The sequence below is a fragment of the Monodelphis domestica genome, chromosome 7 (genome assembly GCF_027887165.1).
Source record: "Monodelphis domestica isolate mMonDom1 chromosome 7, mMonDom1.pri, whole genome shotgun sequence".
Lineage (NCBI taxonomy): Eukaryota > Metazoa > Chordata > Mammalia > Didelphimorphia > Didelphidae > Monodelphis > Monodelphis domestica.
Window position 1 is genome coordinate 45306255 of NC_077233.1, and position 17879 is coordinate 45324133.

A 17879-nucleotide genomic window follows, 5' to 3' on the forward strand; every position below is an offset into this window, starting at 1 on the left:
ATGTAAATTCATTGAGAGCAGTAACTATATTTTTTTACACTTTTCATCCTTAGAATCTATTTCAGTGTCTGGCACATAGGAAGAGCTTAATTAAAATGCTTGTTGGTTGATTGATGTTCCAAAGTATGGGTTTTTTTTTCATTCTCCACACAATTAAATCTAAAAATTGGAAAAACATTGATTGCTCATGGGTAGGATGAGCTAACATAATAAGAATGAGAATCCTACCCAAAGTAATTTACTTATTTAATGCCATACCCATTGAACTACCAAAACACTTTTTTACTGAATTAGAAAAAAACATAACAAAGTTCATTTGGAAGAACAAAAGATCAAGGATATCCAGGGGAATAATGAAAAAATGCCAAGGAAGGTGGCTTTGCAGTACAAGATCTCAAACTATACTGTAATGCAGTGGTCATCAAAAAAATGTGGTACTGGCTAAGAGACAGAAAGGAGAATCAGTGGAATAGACTTGGGGGTAAGTGACCTCAGCAAGACAGTCTATGATAAACCCAAAGTTCCCAGCTTTTGGGACAAAAATACACTAATTGATAAAAACTTCTGGGAAAATTGAAAGACAGTATGGGAGAGATTGGGTTTGGATCAACATCACATACCCTATAGCAATCAGAATGGGTAAATGACTTGAATAAAAGAAGGAAACTATAAATAAATTAAGTGAACACAGAATAATATACATGTCAATTCTTTGGGAAAGGAACGATTTTAAAGACCAAGCAAGAGTTAGAAAAAATCACAAATTATAAAATAAATAATTTTTATTACATTAAATTAAAAAGGTTTTGTACAAACAAAACCAATGCAACTAAAATTAGAAGGGAACCAACAAATTGTTGGAAAAAATCTTCATCACAAAACCCTCTGACAAAGATCTAATTACTTGAATTAATAAAGAGCTAAATCAATTGTACAAAAAATCAAGTGATTCTCCAATTGATAAATGGGAAAGGGACATGAATAGGCAGTTTTCAGATAAAGAAATCAAAACTATTAATAGGCACATGAAAAAGTGTTCTAAAACCCTGATAATCAGAGAGATGTAAATCAAAACAACTCTGAGGTATCACCCCACACCCAGCAGATTGGCTAACATGACAACAAAGGAAAGTAATGAATGCTGCATGGGATGTGGCAAAGTTGGGACATTAATTCATTGCTGGTAGAGTTGTGAATTGATCCAACTATTGTGGAGGGCAATTTGGAACTATGCCCAAAGGGCAATAAAAGACTGTCTGCCCTTTGATTCAGTCATAGCACTGCTGGGTTTGTACCCCAAAGAGATAATAAGAAAAAAGACCTGTACAAGAATATTCATAGCTGCACTCTTTGTGGTGGACAAAAATTGGAAAATGAGGGGATGGCCTCCAATTGGGGAATGGCTGAATAAATTGTGGTATCAGTTGGTGATGGAATACTATTGTGATCAAAGAAATAATGAACTGGAGGAATTCCGTGTGAACTGGAATGACCTCCAAGAATTGATGCAGAGTGAGAGGAACAGAACCAGAAGAACATTATACACATAGACTGATACACTGTGGTACAATTGAATATAATGGACTTCTCCATTAGTGGCAATACAATGATCCTGAACAACTCGGAGGGATCTATGAGAAAGAACACTATCCACATTCAGAGGAAAAACTGTGGGAGTAGAAACATAGAAGAAAAACAACTGCTTGATTACACAGGTCAAAGGGGTTATGATTGGGGATGTAGACTCTAAATGATCATCCTAGTACAAATCTCAACAATATGGAAATAGGTTCTGATCATGGACACAAGTATAACCCAGTGGAATTTTGTGTCCACTATGGGAAGGGGTGGGGAAAGGGGAGGGAAAGATTTGATTCTTGTAACCAAGGAATAATGTTTTAAATTGACTAATTAAATAAAATTTCAAAAATACAAAACAAAAAAAGTATGGGATTTTCCCCATTCTTTTGATACCTCATTCTCTTTCAGATAGCTTATGACTCAATACCTCAATGCCTTTATAACTATATTACCTCCAGTATATACCCTATACATACAATTGATCTAATCTGACTGCTTTCCTCCATGCTGTTCTTTTAAATAATATTTCTCTATCCTCTATCAGTACACCTAAGACTGTGATGTTAGCTTCTAAGGATTATTACTTTACTGGAAAAACAGTTCATTATCAAAATATTTGCAGATATTTTCCATTTTTCTCTTTTTTATTCATCGCCTTTTTTTATCCCCAAATTCCCTATGGATGACATTTCTTACTTGAGTTTCATACTAAGCTCTCTTCAAACCAGTTGTAGCCTCTATTGCTCCTCTATATTTAATGAAGTAATATTGCTGATAATTTTGTATAATCCTCTATAATATTTTACTAACAAATTCGTATTCTGAAGCTATGTTACCTTTTGCTGTCATCTCTCTCCAGTGGACAAATAAGTGTTTGCTGATTAAAATGCTTTTAGATTCATCTTGCCTTCCTATAGTGACAACTAATTCATACTGATTAAACCCTCTGTATAAATTATTAGTTTGTGTTATGTCACTTCTGTCTCTTTACCAGTTTTCATCAGTGATATTTGAATAAGACAGAATTAAATTGTTTTATTTGCATTTCATATTTTTATTTTATTTCTTCTAGCTTTGTAGTAATTCTTATCTTTACTAGAAGATATCAGTTATCTGACTATGTAAACATAGCTTATTCAGAAGTAATTCTCACATCAATAGTCTTTTACTGCCTGATAAATAGAATCAGTTCCATTTTTGTGATATTAGAATTTTTTATTTGTGATATTAATTCTTATTTCCAACACCCATTTAATTCTCTTCTAATATTAAGTTAACATCTATATAGCACTTTCTGGTTTGCAAAGAACTTTACAAATATCTCATTTTTTAAAACTTCACCTCAACCTTGAGAGGTATATGCTATTATTATTATCATTATTATTATTTCCATTTTTGTCGTTCAGTTATTCAGTTGTGTCCTACTCTTCATGACTCCATGGACCAACTATCCATAGTTTTTTATTGGCACAGATACTAGAGTGACTTTCTATTTTCGTCTCCAGTTGTATGTAAGCAGGGGTCAAGAAACTTTCCCAGGGTCACACAGCTAATAAGTATTTGAGGTTATATTTGAACTCTACTCTTTCTGGTCTTTCTGATTCTAGGCCCAGTGTTTTCATTTGCTGTTCCACCTTGCTTCCCCTCTCCATTTTACAGATGAGGAAACTGAAGAAGACAGAAGCTAAGTGACTTGTCCAGGTTTAAATAGCCAATAAATGTCCAAGACCATATTTGATCTCTGGTTCTCCTGTTCTGGTCTTGTGCTCTATCTATTGCACCACCTAGCTATCGCTGCTGCCACCTAGCTTCCTCAAAGAAAGTATTCATGATATAGAAGCATGTGTCAGAAGACACATGTTGCATACTAATCTTTAGCTTCTCTCTTTGCTTATCCCTATATTTTCTAACATATTCTTGCCATCTTTACTTATTCTCACATTTACATTGAAATCAACAATTATTGAGGTACATATTGATTTCATTTGGAGAGTCTCCATGCATTCTTATAGAATTTCTATACCTCTTCATTCTCTATGATACATGATAGTAGATAAGCTGCAAATTTTTACAGGTAGTATTTTTGTAAATATTTATTAGTACTGCAATATGACATGATCACATTCCCCATGAAATGTTTCTAGTTGTTTTTGGTTACCTAAGAAATCCAGTTCTCAAATCTTTCTTTTGCCTCTCCAAGGGGAACCTTTGAGCTATTCTTCCACTTAGTCACAACTTCTTTCTTTTTGTTTTTTCATTTATAATGAGAATATTAAGATTGGCTTGATTAATTTCAACGGCAGAATATACTCATTGAACAAGAATCTAACATTTAGAATACAGAAAGTCAAGTTAAAAGTATAGACAGAAAATATTAGAGACAATCCAAGAATCCTGAGACCCTAAGTACTCTCTGCCCCCTTTTCAGCTCATCTTCCACTATCCCCATAGAAACAGAAGAAAGAAGCACAGGACTCACAGGACTGAGGGTTATTTTTAGGTTTGTTTGGATTTTTTTTTTATGAATGGCTGTGGTCAAAGAATTCATCACCTTAATTATATAAGGATGATATATTTTTATATCGTAGTAGGTTGATAAGGTACTTCTAAAACCATACTGATCTCTTTAGACAACTATTTTTTTTCCTTTTTATCAAAATTCCTTCTTTTTGTCTTTAGAACATCATTGTAAAGTTTCCTATCTCTCCTAGGCTAAGTTCTTAGGTAGAACTGAAGTTCATGGGATCTAACCTATCTTTCTGAATCCTTTGATGTAGACTCTCCCCAAATCTAGAGTATGTCAATTCAATATAATCTTGACTTTCCTCTCATTCTAAAACTTCAAGATTAAGTGGTCATTTCTCTTCATCGTCATTGCAATCATTCCCTCCTCCTTGGTAAGAATAGATCCTAAATAGAATGTCTTCCTGTTGATTTTGGTCCTTGGCAGGCAGACTCCATCTATTTCTATGACTGGTAAAACTCATCAGAGTAAAGGAAAATACAACTAGTTCAAACAGATCATTTCAGGAAACCCAGTGTCAGTACTGGCTCCATAACAATGGAGAAACCAATATCACCCTCAAACCACAAAAGGTACCATAACAATGAGAGAGGTACTCCAGCTATTATTCTCCCCATTTTACAAATGACAAAACTAAAATCCAAAGAGATAATAACTTCCCTACAATCACACAGCTAGCACTTTTCAAAAATAGAATTTGAATCCAGTTCTATGTGACTCCAAATACTTTATTACATATACCATCCAATCCCTTTGGAAGAAATTAAATTGGAAGAAGTTTCACTGTTGATGGGAAGATGCCACTGGTGGCACAGAAGGTAGCATAAGAGAGCATGAATTTGGAGGATGAAAGATTGTATCTAGCAGAGCCAAGACTTTAATAGTTTAATTCTTCACTGCTAAAAATCACAATAGATATGACTTCATGGTATTCTTACCTATCACAACAGCTCCAAGGGAAAACTGAGAGTTTGATTTCCTCTAACAATTTGACATTCTTCTCAGCCTTTGGTTAAATGGAATAATAGGCTGCATCAAAAAAAAAAGTCTAGCCTTTGTTCTGAATACTTTGGATGTGGATATTATATGAACAGGCTTTGGGGGCAGATGGATATAGCTGTGTGAGACAATGAACTTTTTCCCTGATGGGTTTTTTTTTCTACTTGATGCCCTGGAAATCTGAAAGGGTATTCATTACAAAGCTCTCCATTTTTAAGAGGCACACCTGGTGGCAGCCTGGTTTAGTATAAGTTTCCTTCAATTGTGCTAGCTGGGAAAACTTTTATCTTCTATGAATGATGTTGTGGACTAAACCAGATCCCTAAGCCTGAGGAGCTAAGCTAACTCATAGTTTTTCTCATTAATTAATTGATACACATCAATTTACTGCTAATATTCTTCTGGCTATCTCATTTTTACTTCCTCAAACCAATCTGAAAATTGCAGCTTTGTAATAAATGTTCCTAATTATTTTAATGTAAATATATTTTTGAGATAATGTAAAGGATAACCTTTTTGATTCTTAGTTTTCTCTTATATCAAATGGGGTTAATGTGATTAAATCTACCTTACAATGTTACACTGAAACTCAAGATATTTTAAGATCAAAATTAAATGCATTTCTTGGATAGAGGAGTAAGAAAAAGGAAACTAATGGATATATCAGAATGATCCCTCTCATTATTCCAAGAAAGCAACATGAACTCATTCATGGAAAGGTTTTTTTTTAACCTTAAAAGATCAGATTATCCAATAAGATTTAGCAAGTTACCAATGGATGACAGCACTATTGTGCATAACAGCAAATCCCTGTTCATCTCCAGACCAGCTATCCCAGGGATATCTGCTCTGTTTTCACTCATCTTCCCAAGAATATTTCTGGGGTCCTCTGTACCACTCATCTTAATCTTTTGACTTTTCCCTTAGAAAGATGCTATACATAGATATGCTTTCCACAATCATTTTTCACTCTCTTTTCTTCTCATTTATAATAAAATATCTGTTGAATAGATGATCATTACCTGTAGTCAGTGAGGCTCAAGCTTATAAAAATTCTTGACCTTACCTTACACTTCCCTTTAGATTTCAACACGTAGTGTAGAATGAGTACATAGTAGGCATTCAGCAGCCATCTGTTGAGAAAATGAGCAAATACTTTTTTACTTGAGATGAGAAGACAGAAGAAGCCCATCACTGATAGGTACTCAGAAACCTTCACTCTAAACATCTGAAGCATTCCTTTTCCACAATGATGTTTATTTGATGGCCTAGGGCATTAAGCCATATACCTAGTATCTCTTCATGCCTCATTTCTTTTGAAGATATTGAGTACCTAAGTCAATCATCTGTTTATGACAGCCAAGAAAATAGGTTTCATTATCATAATCTGCTTAGACTTAGCAATACAAGTGACTATTGTGTAGAATATATCTCTCCATCTTCTTCAAAGCAATATGAGTGATTGTTTCAAATGCTTAATTAAAACTAATACATATCATAGATATGTATATATGCATATATATATGTATATATATAATTTGCCAGAGCCATCAATTTCTTAATCCTATCCAAACAAAGGGCCTAAGGTTAAGCTGGACTAATTTGCTACTGATGAAGCCATCCTGGCTCTTAGTGATCACCTCTTTCTTTCCTAAAGGTTAACTAACATCTCTAAGAATAAGTTCTAAAAATTTGTCTGGAATCAAAGTTAAGTTTACTGGCCTGAAGTTTAAAGATTTCATTCCCCTATTATTATTATTTTTGGCTCATCAGGACATTTTCCTTTTCCAGTCCTTTCACAAATGGCTCAGTAATAATACTAATTAGTTCTTTCAGTACCTAAAGGGCTAGTGCATCTAAGCCAGGTGATCTTAATTCATTCAGAGCAGCCAGATGCTCTCTTGTAATCTTCTTATTCATATCAAGTATCACCTCTCTATTTAATAGTTTTGTTCTTTTCATCCCAGACTACATACCATACTGTTGGGTTATATAGAGAACTCAGGGAAGGTTAGTACCTCTGTTGTGAGGACTTGCCAAGTGCTTTTCAGAACTGCTTTTCTTATTTGGTGTCCACCTGCCACCCAGAATTCACCTGTGGCCCCAAGAAACTGTAGTATGCACATTGGTCACACTCTGGTAATCCATCTCAGAAAGTGAGTTAACCCAGTGAGGAGAAATACTAGGCATCAAATCCATCAGTGAGTTAGGGGGGTGTTTTTCTCAGGCATGTGAAGATTTCTGCTTGCAGAATGGAGAGTAAGGAACAATTTGTTCCAAAGGCTATGAAGGCAATGGAAGCAGGCACTGTGAAGTACTTAAGAGTTTGGTAAGATAACAAAAAAATGCCACGGTCATCTGATGCAAGCTGAGTCTTCATTCATCTTGACCTTTTCTTGCCACTGGACTTGAATAATTCTGGAAAAGAGAGTGATGTTGACAATTTTGCACAACTCTGTATTACTTACATTCAATTCACACACAAATCAAGACATCACCCTATGATGCTGTTGCTGTTGGCCCTCTTTTCAAATGAAGGATGACCTGGAGATGGGAGGTCCTTGGGAAAGGAAGAAAGAAAGAAAGAAAGAAAGAAAGAAAGAAAGAAAGAAAGAAAGAAAGAAAGAAAGAAAGAAAGAAAGAAAGAAAGAAAGAAAGAAAGAAAGAAAGAAAGAAAGAAAGAGAGAGAGAGAGAGAGAGAGAGAGAGAGAGAGAGAGAGAGAGAGAGAGAGAGAGAGAGAGAGAGAGAGAGAGGGAGGGAGGGAGGGAGGGAGGAAGGAAGGAAGGAAGGGAGGGAGGGAGGGAGGGAGGAAGGAAATAATAGATCATGCCAGAAAGAAAAAAAAAACAGAAACAAAGCAAGAATTAGGCATCCCGTCCTTCTCTCTGCCATCAGTTAGCATCTTCCCTGAATGATAATCCTCACTCTTCTTTGATCTTCCTTTTTCCTATTTTTAAAATAATTTTTGCTAATTTTAGCTATCATTTTCAGCCTTGTTCATTCTAAGATTTAGCACTTCTGACACAATTCTTATAGTACCATCCCATGATTTTGTGTTCTTTTGCGGTTAACTACCCTTCTTCCATCTTCTCCTATCTGTATCTTTTTTAGATCTTAGTCAACTGATATGATCTCTATGCATCCACATTGGCTTCTTTAAAAAGCTCTCTTCTTTTCTTATCACAATTTCAGAAAATCATTTTTGAGAGTTTTCACTTTCTCCTAGGCTAGCTTTCCAGATAGAATTTAAATCCATGAGACCCTACCTATCCTTCTCCCAAAATCTTTGAAATATACTCTCCCTGATTGTAGAGTATGCCATAGCTTCACTCTCTTGGCATATAATAAATTCTAAGATAGAATGAGCACTTCTCCCTAAGTTTCCCATTAGTTCCACTCCAGCAACTATCCATTCCTGATTAGCGTGACTAAGATCCTAAATAGAACAAATCCATGTTGATTCCCCCATCTTTTGAAGAACAATGAAACTGCCATCAAAGCTAATCAAACTATTCTATTTTTTGTATGTTAATACAACTTTATCATTTAGTTGTCTTGACAGTTAATCATTGTACACTATTGTTTTTATTGTGTATTGTGTTCTTTTGGTTCTGCTAACTTCACTTTGCATCACTTAATATAAGTCTTTCCAGGTTTGTTTTGGGAGGGGTTTTTTTGTGTGATTCATCTAACTCATCACTTCTTAAGGCACAATAGTATTCCATTACAAGAATATACTACAATTTGTTCAATAGTTTCCCAATTGATGGACATCCCTTCAGTTTCCAGTTCTTTGCCACCACAAAAAGAGCTGCTATAAATATTTTTATGCAGATAGGGTCTTTTCCCCTATCTTTGATCTCTTTGGGATATAAACATACTAGTGGTATTGCTGAGTCAAAGGGTCTACTCCATTTTGGTCTACTCCATGACCCTTTGGACATGGTTCCAAATCGTTCTCCAGAACAGTTGTGTCAGTTCACAGATCTACCAAGAGTGCATTTCCCCACATCCCCTCCAACATTTATCATTTTCTTTTTTTTGTCATATTAATCAGTCTGATAGGTGTGAAAAGGTTACTCAAAGTTGGTTTAATCTTCATTTGTGTAATTAGTAGTGGGTTTTTTTATATGACTACAGAGAGTTTTAATTTCTTTACTTGAGAATTTCCTGTTCATATCCTTTGACCATTTGTCAATTAGGGAATGATTTGTGTTGTAAATATATGATAAATGAGGCCTTTGTCAGAGATACTTGCTATAAAGATTTCTTCACAGTTTGTTGTTTGCCTTAAAATCTTGATTGCATTGGTTTTGTTGGTGTAAAACTTTTTAATTTTTTTAATTTCCTCTTTTATTATTATAAATTAAGCAAGGATTAATGAAAAATTTAGTTCAGTCTATCTATTTTACACTTCATTTGGACATGTCTTGTTTAAACATAAATTCTTCACTTATCCATAGGCCTGACAGGTAAACAATTTTGTCCTTCCCTAATTTGCTTATAGCATCTCCTTTTATTTCTAATTTTAATATATCTTGGTATATGGCATGCATATTGATCTGTACCTAGTTTGTCTGTGTCTGCCATACTTTCCAGTTTTCCTAGAAGTTTTTGTCAAGTGGCTTGTTCTTCTTCAAAAACTTGGATTTGGGGATTCATCAAACATGAGGTGTTGTTTGACACTTTATAATATAGTTTAAGATACAGTACAACTAAACCACCATCCTTCATATGTTTTTTATTTATTCCCTTGCTATTCTTGGTATTTTGTTCTTCCAGATGAATTTTAATATTTTTTCTAGCTCTATGAAATAATGTTTGAGTAATTTGGTTGGTATGGCACTGAATGAAGAAATTAATTTAGGTAGAATTGTCATTTTTATTATATTGGCTCAGCCTACCCTTGAGCAATTGATATTATTCCAATTGATTAGACCTGTATTTATTTGTGTGAAAAGTGTTTTAAAGTTGTGATCATATAGCTCCTATGTTTGCCTTGGCAAGTAGACTCACAGGAATTGTATATTGTCTCTAATTATTTTAAATGGACTCTCTTTATGTCTATTATTGTTGGGCTTTATTGGTAGTAGAGAAATGCTGATGATTTTATATGAATTTATTTTATGTATTCCAACTTTAATAAAGTTGTTCATTGTTTTGATGAATTTTTTGATTGATCTAAAACTGCTCTATTTTTAACAGAAAGGATAGAGATAGAGTAGTGGAGAGGAGGTAGGAGAGAGAACTTTAGCAGAAATCTGGATAATTTCAGTACCCCATCATATTAATAGCATATCTTTGATCCATGCTTATGATCTATTTCCTGATATTTTTGTCTATTTCCTCTTTCTGTACATATGATCTGTAGTGATTATTTCAAAATGGGAACTATGTGCCCCCAGTAGGCCATGGAATGAGATAGGTAAGAGGATCATATCATGATCCCAAAGAGAAAAAAATTAGAGAATGGAAGAGGGAATTTAGTATGGGAGAAGGGCTACCTTCCCCTCTCACTTTTGACCCTAGTGGCCTGAGAATCAGGATTGGCGCATCGATTTTGTTTTTCTTTTTCAATGCTAGAAGTAGATGGAGTTCTCAGACCTCAGAGTTCAATCTTTGATGACTGAAGTCAGGATTCTAAGACAGATGTTTCTCTCAGCCCAGAAGGAAAGCACTGAAAAACCATATTCCTGGAACATAGTCCCAAGGGAGCTTTAGACTTGGAACTTGGTGAAATATATATGTTAATTCCTGAACTGACTTCCCTTCCCTGGCCCAGAAACTGAGTTGGAGTAAGGAGGAATCATATCCCCCAAAGTTTGAGGAAATATATCTTTGTTCTTTCTATAGTTTTAAAGTAAATATTCCTTTATAAACATTAATCTGTTAAGTAGTGAAGTAGAACTGGGATGCAGGGCACCTCTAAAATGTAGATTGAGCCAATGGCAGAGACTAGAAACCCCCACATCTACTTGTGGTTAACAAAAAATAATAGGGTGAAATATAACGTACTTGACATTCAGGCAGTGAGCTCATAAAGTCATTGTTACACTTCTCGCTCTAGTGATGCAGTAGTGCCAAAGAACCACATTGCACTCTTCTCCTTATCCTAGGTGTTTTGAGGAACAGATCCCAGGTAATTTGAGTAACTCTACCCAATGGCCTCTCAAGGACTCACAGTAGACTGAGTCAAAGAGGAAAAGATGTTGTGCCTTTGTAAGTTTCTAGACCCACATGAAGGGGTCATGGTCATTCAAATTCTTAGAGGGAAAAGAGAAATCAGTTCTAAAAGAAATCACACTGAACCAATAGAGTCTTGGGGATAGAGATACCTTTACAAGATACAAGGATGTGGATTTTTCTGATTCCTGAAGACCTATAGTATGTGAAGTCTGAGACCACAAGAACCACAGATGAAGAGAATTTTTTTAGAAACAGAAGCACCTAGAGTTATAGTTTCTAAGAATAATGAAAGATTCCAGAGATTCCAAAGTATCATGTATTATAAATGAAGGAGAACAGAAATTAACGTAAGCTTCAGCTGAAGCAATGCAAGATCATAAAAGGGACCATGGCAGAAAACAAGGGAGTCAATGGACCCCACCAACATGGAGAGGAAACCGTAGGAATCAAATAGTATTCTGAGAGAGGAAATCTGACAGGTAAGAATTGTTATTTTCTATGGGCTATAATGAGTATAATGTCTTTCCCTTAATTTAAAAATAAGTCCATTCCTGCATTGAGCCTTATGAACCTGCATACTTGTTAAAAAAATAATGACTACAATTTAGGGTCTGGAGTGAGGGTAGTTGTATATGGGAATTAATTTGCAAGAACATTTTGTTAAATTTTCAGTGTGAGCATTTATACCTCAGAATTTGCCAAATACTAAAAATAATTGCCTGATTTATTGTTTCATTGACTGTCTAGACTTAGGAAGATGATAGAGGACAAATTAATAATACAGATTAAATGTAGAAGTATGTCATGAGGATTTTTTTTCTTTCCCAGAGATCCAGTTGTTAAATGTTTACTAATATAAACCTAGCAGGGTGTCTGCTGCTGATCTTCCCAGTTTATCTAGACGGGAGCAATGAGACAAAGAGATGAGATAACTCCCAAAGTACATCTGGTTCCTTCTTGACAGGAAAAAATCACTAGCATAAGATTGAAGAGATTAAGAACTAAGGATGTGATTATAAGTGGGTACAGACAAATGTAAAGAATTTTGAGGAAGAAGAAGCATTCATCACTGAACTAAATATGGAAAGAAATTAAGAGAGAAATAATAGGGAAGGCTAAGAGGTGACGGGGCTTCAGGGACTAACAGGATATCAACATTCCTAGGGACACTAAGTAACCCATATAATAAAGTAGAAATTAGGTGGTATGTGAAGTTAAAGGTGAATGCTCTTCTGGTACTGTGTAGAGTACAAATTATTCATGATGAGAATTTGATCCAGTATATAAACTTAAATTAAGGAGAGGCCAGAATTAAAAACAAAAACAACAGGAAATTATCTGGGTTGTATTCATCCTGAAAAGATAATTTATATAAAGAACATTTCTTACTGCTTATTTTTGGTTTGTGTTTGATGTTTTTTCTTCTTCCCAAGAATTCACTAAATAATTCTAGCTTTTAACCTGGTGCCCTCACACTAGACAGGCAACTTTTGTTAATAGCTTTGATATTGCACTTAGTTTTCAATTTGTGAGATGTCAATCTGGGAGGCTTTGTTGGAGACCAATAAGGTGAGATTACTTCAGCAATTACCCCCAAATAATAGATTACTGCATTCGACAAACCAGTAAAGAAAAGATGCTTTTCTTTTCATTAAAGGGAATGAGCTTTAAAGAAAATAGTGCACTAGGGACAAAATATTGGAGAAGTAGATCATTCTGGATACACATAGAACACCGATGTGACAAATATCCAAAAGTTTGTAAAAAGAATACTATAACCATGATTATATAACATACACTTGTTTAGCATTTGTTGTTGTTTCAGTTGTATCCAATTCTTCATGACCCTATTTGGGATTTTCTTCACAAAGATACTGAAGTAGTTTGCCATTTCCTTCTCCAAATCATTTTATAGATGAAGAATGTGTTAAAAAATGGGCATGTCAGAGAGAACACTGGAAGAATAGAATAGGCGCACAAATGAGTTTGAGAGAGTAGGAAAGGGTGGCTAACAACAGGAACTTTAGCCTAGGTAATGTAAGACACTGATTCACCTGGACTCTAAAGGGGCTCACATGAGCTTCAAAATAGCAATGGCATTGTTGATTTTATTACCAGTTCCTAAGCAAGAGGCAGAAGGATGAGGGGGAGATATAATATGAAGAACAGATAGAGAATACCTATTCCTGTTGGTCAAAACAGGGATCAGCAGAATCCTGGAACCTGGCTTCCTATCATCACAGTAAGTATGACCTGATTTTGTACTGATTTTATCCCCTCAGTTAGTTATCTCCTGTTCTCAAACTATTCTAGAGTCACTGAATGGAGGGTAGATATTGAAATGCCATCAAGTAAATCAGGATGTTGTTACCTTTGCTTCATTCATCCTACAACAAAGAGGTCTTCTTACCATCTCTTACTATCCCCCTTTCCCCTTTCTCCTCACCCAATCCAAGTTCTATAACCAAGCAAATTACAAGCCCTACTCTCTAATAGACCATGCTCTTCATTGCCCTTAATTAAAAATGATTGTCCACCTTCGTTGTCGGCAATTTCCTCAGATCACTGAATTTAGAGAGATAATAAAGCAGCATGGACCACCAGGAAAAGTGCTGAGTTTCATTAAACCAAGGGAACAAACGGAATTAAAGCAAAACAGGAGTATGCTAATGGTCACTTGTCAAATTTAAAAGAAAAAGTGAGACTGTTTTCCCCATAGTGTAGCTTTTCCCTTGAAGATCCTCCTAATATCCTTGATTTATATCATGTGTAATACTAGAGCAGAACAAAAATCTGCAGCCCATGCAGCTCGCTTATTTTTATTTTTCTCATCAGTTTCTTGGGTAGTCCTTATTAAGCTCTGAGGATCTCGATTCCAATGTCTGCCCTCCCAAAGAAGTTTTGGGTTCCAGAGCAATGCTACCTTCTCCTTAGGTTTAGGGGTACCCTTAATGAGTCTAGAATAATTCTCTAACATTCTCAACTTGAGTGAGTGCTTATGTCCAAATTACTAGCCAAAAAGTCATGTTAGTCAGACTCTTATTTAGCTTTTAGGCAGGAGTATATATAGATGTATAATGAGAATGGTTGGTACAAAACAATCCCTCAAAATCCTGTGACATATTATGTTACAAGTACAAAGATAGTCCAAAGGAAAATGGGTTCAAGCTTAGAATCCACATGTAGCAAAGGAATAGCTCGACTCCTGACTGTCATTTATATAAGATGTTTCTCATAAGAATGGGACAATTTGTTTTCTGATGTGCTCCTCATTGAGCTACAAATCAATTTCTCACCTATGTCTTAAGCTCCCAATTCAGATACCTCCTTAAGATGATTTTGGAAGGCCACTGAGATACTAACAGGAAAAATGGAAACTCTATTCTCCTCTCCAGCCTCTCAAAGTCTTTCCTTGACCAAGGTGGGGAGGAGGGAACCTTGCCAAGGCCAAAGTCAAGATCTTTCCTTCTCCCCCACATAGTTTACTGGAGTTTGTTGGACCTCTCTTACTCCTAGTTCACCACTCACTATTTCTCCATCAATAGGCAACACTTCACAAAAGTCCATAATTTTAGGGCTGAAATGGACTTAGAGAAGCCATCAAGTTTAATCTATACCCCAAAATGTGCCCTATATACAACAGAGTCAATGAGTTATTATTCAATATTTTTGAAGATATTTGATGAGAGAGGAATTCATGGCTTGCCAAGGCAGTCCATTACACTTTGAAGTCTTGTAATCATGAAGAACTTATTCTAGACATCAGAAATTTGCATCCTCGCAACTTTTGCTCCTACTTCTTCCCTCTGGGGTCAGGTCATACCAGTACCCATGGCAGCCTTTCAATGCTTGAAGCCATCTATCATAGTTCCCTTAAATTTTCTCTTCTCTAGGTTTAACACCCTCATAAATTTAAGAACTTTCACCAACCTTATTGCCTTCCCCTTGACACTAGCTTGCCAATGTCTTTTTCTAAACTGTGGCAATGAAAACTGAGAAAAATACAATAAATAATGTCTTATAGTCAAGTCCACAAGCACTTATTAAGTTCTCATTATGTGTCAGGATACAGCAAGACTATTACTTCTTTATTGCTGTATTTTCAATGCAGCCTTTAGATTGCATTCTTTTTTAAAATTAAATTTTATTTTTTATTAGGAACTCAACAATTATCAACAGGCATTTCAAAATACAAAGAAAAACAAAAAGTATTACATAAAAACTCTGAGTTTCTGGTATATATCCTGTTTTTAGGATAATATATATGTAAATCTATAAGAAAACAGTTTTAACAAAATTATGGCTTCTGTAATATAAAAATGTTTTTAATTGATAGACTTTCCTTTATGTATATTCATTATTACCCAATAACCTACTCCTCTCTAATAGATCTCCTTTGTAACAAATGCATTGCACTATGACAGCATAGATTTTGAGAACCTAGCCTGTGCAATCAATTCTTAGTTTTTCCTACTTCTTTTATCTCATTCTGTCAGATTTAAAGTGTCTTGTAAAAAATATAGCACTATGAAAACTTTTTTAAAATTTTATTTGATTGTTTGTTTACATTTAAATTCCTGGATAACTCCCTCCCTTCCCCCTCTCTCTGGATTAGAGAAGGCATCATTTGACAAAAAGCTATGTATGTATAAAGATATAAAGCTATGTCTTGCTATTTCTATTTGTGAGTTCTTAGTCTGGAGTTGGAAGTACACAAGTCATTCTTCAAACAATATTTCTATTTATGTGTATAATGTTTTCTTTGTTCTGTTCATTTCACTCTACATAATAGTATATATAACTAAATTGAATAAAACTAAATTTAAAAAAAATTTTAATGCTCTAAATCATTATTGATTATAAAAGTACAAATGAAAGCAACTCAGATATTATCTCACCCCTGTCAGTTTGGCCAAAATGATAAAAGGGCAAAAAAAGACAAGTGTTGAATGGGATGTAGAAAAATGGAAACATTAGTACACTATTATTATATATACAATACAATATTATTATATTAGTGGAATTGTGAACTGATCCAACTAGAATGGAGAGCAATGTGGAATTATGCCCAAAGAGTTATAAAACTATGTATACCTTTTGACCCACCAGTGTCAATAGTAGATTTATTTCTTAGGTTGATCAGGGGAAAAGGAAAAGAACCTATATGTGCTAAAATATTTGTGGCCATTTTCGTTGTGGTGACAAAGAATTAGAAATTAAGGAAATACCCATCAGTTGGGGAATGGCTAACCAAGTTGTGGCATAAAATTGATTTGGTTGTGGTCAGGGAACTAGTGAGTGTCTAACAAGTCTAACGCTTTCTATTTTAACCAAAGTTCTCCAGATTCATTCCATTCTTTTTGATTTTGCAAGCTTGTGTATGGAGAGATTGGGAGATGGATTAAGGAGGTAAGAGTAATCCCTCTAGGAAGGAAGAAAAATACACCTATTATTTTTGTTAAAAGAATCAAGTAAGTCATTTTATGTTTTCTTTATTGTGTGAAATAAACTTCTAACTTCTACCTCATTAGTTTGCTCTGCGCAAGGCACCTGAAGACATCTATATAAAAGCTAGAATAATTAGCAAAATCAAGATTTTCTAGGAGGAAATTGAGTAGGGGCACAAGACAAAAAATATAATCCTTCAGAAATACTCAAAGTATGAACTTGGACTCATTTGAAGCCAAATGTGGAAAGGAAACTAGACTAACAGTTGGTGGGTGAAGGGGAAACTGGGAGTGGCAGTTGGGTCTTGTGACTAGCACTTCCTTCCTGCTGGGTTGGACTTCCTTCCTGGTGTTAGAGGAGAGAGGAGCTTATTCAGCCCAGTCTGGAGTGGCATGCTCTTCTTGGTTCAACCTGAAGACACAGGCTACTGAATGTTAGAAGTGTTCTTGTTTGCTTTCTGTCTACTGCTAAGATTCTGAATTAGACAAAGCAAGGACTGATATAGAGTAGACGGGAGTGGGAGAACCCTCCGCCAGCCTCTGGGCCTGGCCTCAACTCTGAAGCTAAGGAAAAAACTCCAATCCCAACTGGTTATTAAACTTTATATTATTTGAATTTGCAGTCAGAGAAGTGGACTATCTTTTTTGGGCATAGAGGGAGCTGAGCTTCAGTTCAGTCATTCCAAGACAAACAGTCCTTATCAGACCCCTGATGCTTCCTCTCAGCAGGGGGCATCTCCCTCCCTTGCCTCACCAAGCAATATTCCCTCTCTCCCCTCAACTCCTCATTACCCCCATACAAACCTCCCATTATCCCCCGGTTTTTCCAATCCTCCATTTCCTTTCCCAATAAATATTATACAAAGTTGCTTCATGCAACAGGTTATTCGTGAAATATAAATCTCCAATGATGCTATCTAAAAGTGAGATTTCTAGCCCCTGGAGGAGCGAACCTTTCTGGAGTTAATTGCAGAGGAAAGAAACTTGGTTGTAGAGAAACCAGCTGTGCTTAGCACAGCTTAACGGAAGCCAAACTTATTTTTATATGTGTAAAGCTTCCCAGTCTGGAGCAGCTTTGTTTTTGACATTATTCTGTAAAGTAAATTGATTTTAGCTTGTAGAATTGATACCTAAAGATTCC

General features: G+C 35.3%; 1 long non-coding RNA gene across 2 annotated transcripts in view; it reads left to right on the forward strand.

Moving 5' to 3' along the window:
• The first annotated feature begins 11184 nt into the window (after positions 1 to 11184).
• Positions 11185 to 17879, forward strand: part of LOC103099954 (uncharacterized) — a 41807-nt gene continuing 35112 nt past the window's right edge. For both annotated transcript variants that reach the window (XR_001623838.2, XR_008913413.1), the window contains exons 1-2: positions 11185 to 11770; positions 13410 to 13533. This is a non-coding gene — a long non-coding RNA (uncharacterized LOC103099954). The remainder of the gene's footprint in view (positions 11771 to 13409; positions 13534 to 17879) is intronic.